We start from the raw sequence: 9,024 nt of genomic DNA, 5'->3' as shown, positions 1-9,024 counted from the left end.
TGGGGGTGGGGGGCAGCAGGAGTCTGAGAGGGGACCTGGATTCGCACTCATCGCCTTTGCTGGGCACCGACTGTGGCGCCTGCCCCCAGCGTTCCGCAGTCCACACCCCAGCCAGCCCTGTGCCATTCTGTTCCTCAGCTCTGACCGGGAAGGAAACTGAGACCAGAGGCGTTACGTAACTCGCCCAAGGTCACACAGCTTGCCAGCAGCGGAGCCAGGATCCAGCCCAGGTCTGTCAGCCTCCAGTGGGCTCTCCTGGCTGCCAGAAAGTCCTCCTCCCGGAAAAGCAGGTCTGGGGTTGGGGTTTGCAGTCGGAGCTCATCAGGATCCCCAGAGGCAAATCCATTGTCATCTGCCCTCCTCCTCCTCCTCCCATCTGCCAGGCAAGTCGCAGGTGAGCCCCCCGCCACGGCCCCTGCCCCAGCCCCAGGTGCCAGCTCAGCTTGGCCTGGCTCCCCGCCTCTCCCCGGTGCCCCCAAGGTGGCTCCGAGGTCACCCCACACCCCAGTGCCTTTCAGCCTGCTTCTCCACCTCTCAGAAAGTGTGGGAAAAGCAGGCCAGGAGAGGTCACTTCAAGGTTGGCAGTGGGGGCCCGGGTTTGGGCAGAGGGTGGAAGGACCTGGTGATCACCCTGCCCCACGCCCACCCCCTCGCCGCCCCCAGCGGCAGCCGGAGCTGTGCTTAGTTAATGAAATACAAAGGCAGGAATCCGGGCTGGGGTGGCTCGGGAGCCCTGGGAAGCGAGGAAGAGAGAGCAAGTTGGGTCCCTTCCAGAGAGTTAATGTTCCACAGTATGATCGATTAGGTGTCAGATGTAATTTCAAACCAATACAAGATGAATGGCATAATTTTCCCTCTCTCATTTTAGACAGAATTAAGAATCCATTAGCTAACACAAATTTTTGGCAAGTTTAATAGGAACGCAAATCTACATTCGGAGGAAACTCTCCCCAAAGCCTGTTTGAAGCTTTTACTTCCCGGGGCCCCCTGCCTCCAACGCCCTCCTCCTCCCGGTCTCTCAGCAGCCCTGTTGTCTGTGGCCCAACCCACGGCCCCCACTTGCTTCTGTCCACAGCCCCCTCCCCCGCCCCCACGGAGCTCCTCCCCAGCCCAGCCCGAGATTAACTGGTCTGACCCCTCTCACAAAGGCCGGGCCTGCCCACCATTGTCCTCCAATGGTAATGGAGGGGGAAGGGGTGGAGGGGCTGGCAACTGGCCCAGGCAAGGGGGGAGCAGCTGAATTGGCCCCAGGCTCCAGACAAACCCTAGGGACCTGGGGAGGGGGGTGGCATGGGCCACTTGAGTCTCGGCTACTAGTTTCACCCCCCAGAAAACTTTCTGTTTTTATCTGAGACAAAGCAGCACCCAGTTCCTAAGCAGGAATCAAACCCCCTTCTGCACCTCTCTCACATTCACATAGATGAAACCACAGGTAAACCCGCAAGGTGGCAAGAACAGCCGCACGCCCATTTTCCGCATGAAGAAACTGAGGCTCAGTGCGGTGACTGTTCTTCGCCACCGCCGGAGAATTAGGCAGGCTGCCCACAGTTTGCCTTGACCGAGGAGGGGAAGTGCGCCACCCGCCACTCAGCCTTCCCCAAACCCGGGGGACAATCAGGCGCGGTGTGGAGCCCAGTCGAGGCAGGGTCTCACTGTATTGTGAAAGGGAGGTGTATATACAGCTGAGGTACAGAGCGATGAGCGGATGCGGGCAAGGGGTGGGGTGTTTTTTCCTAGCCACTCCTATTACACCACCTTGCTGATCCTCAGGCAAAAAGCGCCCTGGGGCTGGGGTGTTTGCCACCAGAGATTTGAAACTTAAAGACAGGTTTTCAAATTCGAGGCAAGCTCTGGAAGTTTCCTCCAGGCCTCTCCGGATTCAGCCTCCCCCACAGCTCAGAGGGTCGGTTGGAGTCCTCGGGGCCTGAGTAGCCCTTGGCTGCTACTGGCCGGCTTTAGGGCCCTAAGGCACTCACCCCCAGGCACCTAGCTCACAGGATTACCCCAAGGACCCAGCCCAGAGCCTGGTGCATCTGGAAGCGCTCAGTAGGGGGAGATTTCGAAACTGTCCACCCAGGCAGAAGTACCAAGTGTCCACTCCATGTCAAGCCCAGCCCTGGCCCCCAAGCCTCCTTATAGCCCCCAGGGGGCACAGACACACACAGACCAAGCGCCCCCTGGAGGCAACAGAGGCTTGTCCTGACCTGGTGTTGACTGGGGGCCAGATTCGAGAGCCAATTCTTTACACAGCCTCACCCCAGGACTCCTCACAGACACAGGCTATTCTTACCACTCCCATCTCCCAGAACAGGAAACTGAGACCCGAAGATGACCGGAGTAACTCCCAAGGTCGCCCAGCCAGGAAGTGGCAAAGCTGGGGTCCTGATGCAGGCTGCCTGGTTCTACTAAGGCCTGTGGCTCTTAGCCCGGTGGGTGCTGGGGAGGAGGGCACCGTCGACCCTGCTCGGGGCTCCCGGAGGCTGGGCGGAAGCCAGGGGGTTCGAATGAGGACTCAGTGTTGAGGAGGAGGTTGCCAGGTGGGCAAGGAGGGCACAAGCATATTGAGCAGCAGGAACGGCATGTGCAAAGGCCCCGAAAAGCCTCAGCACACAGTCCCGCTGTTCCTGCAGACGATGGCGGGCCACAAGGCTGGATGGGCAGGTGCCTGGTCCTGACAGCCCTGCTCCGGGAGCTGGGAAGTCCTTTCTGTTGTCTGACCCCTGCGGGCAGCTCTGCATCCATCGTTCAGGAACGGTGCCTTCATTACGCCATACCATCGCTCCAGCAGGCCTCTCCTGTGTGCCAGACGCCTCGGATTCATCGCCTTGCTTCTGTATTACAGTAAGCCCATGGAACAGGTACTGTTATCCCATTTTTCAGATGAATAAACCGAGACTCATAAATGTTAAGTAACTTGGCCCAAGAGGTACAACTAGAACATGACAGAACCAAGTCTGCCCCAGAGTCTGAGCCTGCACTTGTTTTTGGTTGGTCGTTTGTTTTAAATGTATTTATTTATTTGAAAGGCAGAGAGAAAGAGAGATCTTCCATCCCCTGGTTCACTCCCCCAATGCCCAGAGCAGCTGGGGCTGGGCCAGGCTGAAGCCAGGAGCTTCATTTGGGTCTCCCCCTTGGGTGGTAGGGGCCAAGCACTTGGGCCATCCTCCGCTGCTTTCCCGGTGCACTCGCAGGGAAGTGGGTCAGAGTGGAACAGCCGTGTGGGATGCTGGCATCACAGGCAGCGTCTCGATCCACAGTGCCGACCCCAAGCCTGAACTGTTCAGCACTGTATTTGCTGTGCCCTGGCAGGACATAGGGAACTTGGGAGGAATGTTCAGCAGTGGACTGAGTGGAAAAAGATTTCTGGCAGGGTGTAGGGGTTGAACTGGGGCAGGATGAGCCTGGAGGCAGGGGAACCAGAAAGGAAACCACTACTTTGGTCTAGACGAAAGTTCCAGAGGGTGAAGTATGGGCAGTGGGGAAGACTTTCCCTCCTGCATGGGAACGAGAGAGACCGTTTCACGCCTGTGTAATAATAATCACAATGACACTAAGTGCCTCCCGCGTGCCAGGAACCATCTCCAATTGCTGCACTGAGCAGCGGAACAGGATTATTAGCCCCATTTAACAGATGAGAACACTGAGGCCCAGAGAGATTGACCGACTTCTCTGGGCCACACAGCGGTGGTAGGGCAGAGCCAGGCCTGGCCTTTCCTCCTCACCCTGCTTCCTCTGGGGTAGGCGGGGCCGCACATCAGGGCTCAGCTCTCCCTCTTAGCTGGCTTAATATTCCCTGGGATCCATGTGGCCTGGCCCTGCAGCTGGCCTTGAGCTGAGGGAGGCAGGAAATGATGTGCGGGAGTGGAGAAGGCCAAGTGGTCAGGCCCTGACGGCCTGTGGCTGACCCTTCTGGAAGATGGACAGAAAGGCAGGTGGGAAGAGGAGAGCACATAATGCCCCCCACCACCACCATTTTAGGATTTATTTACTTGAAAAGCAGAGTTTTCAGAGAGAGAGAGTGTGCATGCTTCCATCCCCAGATGGCCACAATGGTTGAAGCTGTGCCGATCCAAAGCCAGGAGCCAGGAGCTTCTTCTGGGTCTCCCAAGTGGATGCGGGGGCCCAGGCACTAGAGCCATCTTCTACTGCTTTCTCAGGCGCATTAGCTGAGAGCTGGATCAGAAGTGGAGAGGCGGGGACTCGAACCCATATGGAATACAGGCGGCGCAGGCGGGGGTTCAACTTGATACACCACACCACCAGCACTGCACCTTAGTCCTTAGAGAGAAGATGCCTCGTCCCTTTGCTTGGCTTTCTAACTTTTGGGAAGTCCTTCTGTTGTCTAACTCTCTTCCTTCCTAATGGAGAGTCTCAGACAGCCCCAAGGAAGAGCTTCTGCCCAGGCTCCCAGCCGTGAGGACCGTGAGGAGGGAGCAGCCCACCTGGAAGGAGGACGCGCTCTTTCTCAGCAGAGAAGAGAAGAAACAGCGAGGGAAAGGGGGAGATGAGACCTGCCTGGGCCACAGCCTGCAAGGCAGAGCCAGGCCTCCTGCCATAAAGGGAGACAGGTCCCTGGGGCCAGTGTCGTGGTTAAGCCGCACCTGCGATGGCAGACGCTCCTGTGAGTTCAGGGTCATACGCCACTCACATGGAGTCAGAGTCAGGATCAGGGTCCTGGCTTCAGCCTGGCCATGGTGGCCATCTGGGGAGTAAACCAGAAGTTAAAGGATTCTCTCTCTCTCTAACTCTGCCTTTCAAATAAATAAATAAATCTTTTTAAAAAAGCTTTAAAAAGGGAGAAAACTCTCTGAGGGTTTTTGTTTTTCATTTGTTTGAAAAGCAGAGGAGAGATAGAGCTCTCCCATTTGTTGGTCCACTCCCCAAACGTCCACAACAGCCAGGGCTGGGCCAGGTGCTGGGAATTTTACCCAGGCCTCCCAGGTGGGTGCAGGGGCTCAACCGTTTGAGCCGTCACCTGCTGCCTCCTCCGGTGAACGTTACCGGGAAGCTGGGATCCAGAGCGGGACCAGGACTCAAACCCAAGCAGCACCTTAACCGCTGCGCCGAACACCCACCTCAGATCTCTGAGTTTTCATGCATTGAATACGAAGCCTCAGCATGGAGGCTGGCCCTGTGCTGCAGCGGGTAAAGCTGCTGCCTACCGTGCCAGCATCCCCTATGGGTGCTGGTTCCTGTCCCGGCTGCTCCACTTCCGATCCAGCTCCCTGATAATGCATCCGAGAAAGCCGCGGAGGATGGCCCAAGTGCTGCAGCCATGTGGGAGACCCAGATGCAGCTCCAGGCTCCTGGCTTTGGCCCGGCCCAGCCCCAACTGTTGCAGCCATTTTGGGAGTGAACCAGCAGACAGAAGATTCTCCCTCTCCCCCTCCCCCTCCCCCCCTCCTCCCCCTCTCCGTCACCATGCCTGTCACATAAATACATAAATACTTTTTAAAACATCGATTAAACAACCGTGTAGGACTCAAAGTAGTGCCTTATGCGAAGAGCAGGCAGAAGGGGTTGACACAGGACTTGTGGCGTGTACCAGCGCTTTAGCAATGGGATTCCATGAACGCCCGCCTCGCCTACCCCAGCCCTGAAACGGCTTCCAGCAGGTTCTCAGAACCAGCAGGCCTGGCTCCCTTCTCCATCTGTAAAATGGGCATAAGAATCCCTGCTCCATGGGTGATTGTTAAGATGAAAGAAACAACATGTCTGAAGCTGTGTTGCCCACTGGAAGCCACCAGCCACGTGTGGCTGCTCAATTTTTTTTAAAGATTTATTTATTTGTTTGAAAGGCAGAGTTACAGAGAGGCAGAGACAGAGAGAGAGAGAGAGGTCTTCCATCTGCTGGTTCACTCCCTGAATGGCTCTGAAGGGCTATTTAAATTTAAATGGATCAAAATTTGAAATTCATTTCCTTTGTCACATTAGCACATCACAGATACTTAGTGACCTAATGTGGGCTGCCTCGTTGAACAGAAGGTCCAATCAGACTCCAGGGGTCTAACACACTCAAGCCTGGGCCTGGTCCCAGTGAGCATGCGCAGGAAGTGAGCCCTGCCTGTCCTGGAGGGCAGGGGCCGGTCCCTTCTGCGACATCCCGAGTCCATGGGCTGACAACCAGGGCCGGGGGAGAAGGCGGGAGGAGGGGAAAGGTCAGCGGATTGGTGACAGGGGCTGCCCAGGGACCTGTGTCTGAGGCAAGAAGGAAGAGACACCGAGAGGAGAGAGAGCCAGGCTCGCTGGAGCTGTGCCCCGGGGCCCTGGAGAGCGGGTCTGCCGCCCCTGGAGAGCGCACCCCGCGAGGTCCTCCGCCTCCACACCTGTATTCTCGACCCCACTCAGTCATCGCTTTCCTCACCGTTTACTGATGGGCCGCTGGTATGTGCCTGGTCCTGCCCTGGGTCCCTGGGAGTGCCACCCAAGACAAAGCGCCTGTGCCTGTGGGGCGGAAGTAGACGATGAACATTCTCAGTGTGCCAAACGCAGAGTGTGCTGCTGGCGACGCCTACTGAGGGCGCGCGGGGGAGTGGGCAAGGAGGCAGGAGAGGCCGGCAGGTGCCCTTTAGGATGGCAGTCGGCAGGGCTGCTGGGGAAGGCGCTAGATGACTGCAGGTGTCAGAGGTCAGATACAGCGAGGAGCTTTCCCAGCCGGAAGAGCCGCCAGTGCCAAGACCCCGAGGCGCTAACTGTCCCGGAGTGTGGGGAGAAGTGAGCAGAGGCGGTGGGGAGGAGCCTGCTATCAAGCCGTCTAGGGCTCTCGGGCATTTTCTCTCAATGAAAAGGCTTCCCCATGGGAAGGCTGTGAGTTTGAGCAGAGGAGGGATCTCCTTTGACTTAATATTTATTTTTAAAGATTTATTTCAGGGACGGCACTGTGGCATAGCGGGTTGAGCCACCGCCTTCCGTCCTGGCATCCCATATGGGCACTGGTTCGAGTCCCGGATGCTCCACTTCCGATCCAGCTCCCTGCTAATGCACCTGGGAAAGCAGTAGAAGATGGCCCAAGTGCTTGGGCTCCTGCACCCACATGGGAGACCTGAAAGAAGCTCCTGGCTCCTGGCTTCAAATCAGCCCAGCTCCAGTCATTGCGGCCATTTGGAGAGTGAACCAGTGGAAGAACGTCTCTCTCTCTCTCTCTGTCTCTCCCTCTCTCTGTAACTCTGCCTTTCACTAAATAAATAAATATTTTTTAAATAGTTGGGTTGTGTCTCAATAAATCTATTATTTTAAAGAAATATCATTCTGGCTGCCACACTGAAAACAGACAGGAAGACGCCAAGGACAGGGACAACAGGAACTGGCCACCAGGAGAAGGAACAGCACCTCGGCCCAGGGCGGGAGCAGCAGAATGGTGAGATGTGCACAGATCTGGATTGATTTTGATGGCAGAGCAGACGGAATCACAGGAGAATTAGGTGTGGGATATATAAGTAATATCAAAGATGGTGCCAGGGGCCAGCATGGTGGAACATCGGGTTAAGCCACTGCTTATGACACTGGCATCCCAGATGAGCACCAGTTCAAGTCCCAGCTGCTCCACTTCAGAGCCAGCTCTCTGCTAGTGCACCTAGGAAAGCAGCAGAAGATGGCCCAGGTGCTTGGGCCCCTGCCCCCATGTGGGAGGCCCAGATGGAGTTTCAGACTCCTGGCTTCAGCCTGGCCTAACGCTGGCCATTGTGGCCATCTCGGGGGGTGAACCAGCAGATGGACAATCTCTCTGTCTATCTTTCTGTCTCTGTAACTCTGCCTTTCAAATAAATTTTTAAAAATAAGGATGGTTCCTCAGCCTGGGGCTTAGGAAACTCAGAAGTTAAGAAAGGGGAAATTTTAGAAAAAGGGAGGGGCTAGCCTGTAAACACACCCATCAAGGGCGGCACCCTGACTGCCCACAGAGCTTAGATTCCAAGACCTTGACCTTTTTTTTTTTTAAAGAAATGTTTATTTTGGGGGGGGGGGGCATTGTGGCATAGCAGGTAAAGCTGCCGCCTGCAGTGCCAGCATCCCATATGGGTGCCAATTTGAGTGCCAGCTGCTCCACTTCTGATCCAGCTCCCTGCTAATGCACCTGGAAAAGCAGTGGAAGATGGCCCAGGTCCTTGGGCCCCTGCACCCACATGGGAGACCCAGAAGAAGCTCCTGGCTCCTGGCTTCAGAAGGGCACAGCACTGGGCAATTCAGCCATCTGGGGAGTCAACCAGCAGATGGAAGACCTCTTTCTTTCTCTCTCTCTCTCTCTCTGCCTCTGCTTCTCTGTAACTCTGCCTTTCAAATAAATTAATTTTCTAAAAAAGAAATGTTTATTTCTTCATTTTTATTTATTTGAAAGGCAGAGAGAGAGAGAGAGAGAGAGAGAGAGAAAGAAAGAGGTCTTCCATCCTCTGGTTCACTCCCCAGATGGCTGCAATGGCTGGAGCCAGGAGCCAGGAGCTTCTTCTGGGTCTCCCTTGTGGGTGCAGGGGCCTGAGGACTTGGGCCGTCTTCCACTGCTTTCCCAGGCCATAGCAGAGAGCTGGATCAGAAGTGGAGCAGCTGGGACTTGAACCAACGTCCATATGGGATGCCAGCACTGCAGGTGGCAGCTTTACCCACTATGCCATAGCGCTGGCCCCTCAGTCACTCTGATTTGAGGTGCAGGTGTCCTAAGCGGTAGCTTCCACAGCACCTATCCCAAAGACCTTGGCTTTTCCCTTGTATGCTGACCTCCCATCCCTCAGTCTTGGAGCGTCAGCGCCCCCACGGCGGCTGAGGGACTGAGGAGGACAGACTGGCTCCTGCAGGGCACTGACGGAGCACTGGTTCCTCCCCGTCCCCTTCCTTTGGCCCTTCCAGCTGAGCCTGCTCTGAGCCAGGCCCCTGGAGAGAGTGAGGGGTGGGGGGAATCTCTCCAGTCTTAGACTACACAGTGAGCACTGGGCTGCGGCTCCCAGCCGCCCGATTCCTACAGCAGGAAGAGAATGGGGCCCGAGGGCAGCCTGGCTGCTTTGCCTGCACCCTCTCTGGGGGCAGAGGGGCGGGCAC

The 9,024-nt window shown here is 56.3% G+C and overlaps 1 long non-coding RNA gene across 1 annotated transcript; it reads left to right on the top strand.

Annotated features, from left to right (window-relative positions):
• Window positions 1–303: 303 nt before the first annotated feature.
• Window positions 304–7,108, top strand: LOC133776504 (uncharacterized). Its single transcript, XR_009868418.1, has 3 exons — window positions 304–394; window positions 2,631–2,858; window positions 6,860–7,108. It is a non-coding gene; the product is annotated as an uncharacterized LOC133776504 (long non-coding RNA).
• The last annotated feature ends 1,916 nt before the right edge of the window (window positions 7,109–9,024 follow it).

The sequence above is a fragment of the Lepus europaeus genome, chromosome 18 (assembly GCF_033115175.1).
Source record: "Lepus europaeus isolate LE1 chromosome 18, mLepTim1.pri, whole genome shotgun sequence".
In the NCBI taxonomy this organism is placed as follows: Eukaryota; Metazoa; Chordata; class Mammalia; order Lagomorpha; family Leporidae; genus Lepus; species Lepus europaeus.
This window is presented reverse-complemented; position numbering and strand designations above follow the sequence as displayed.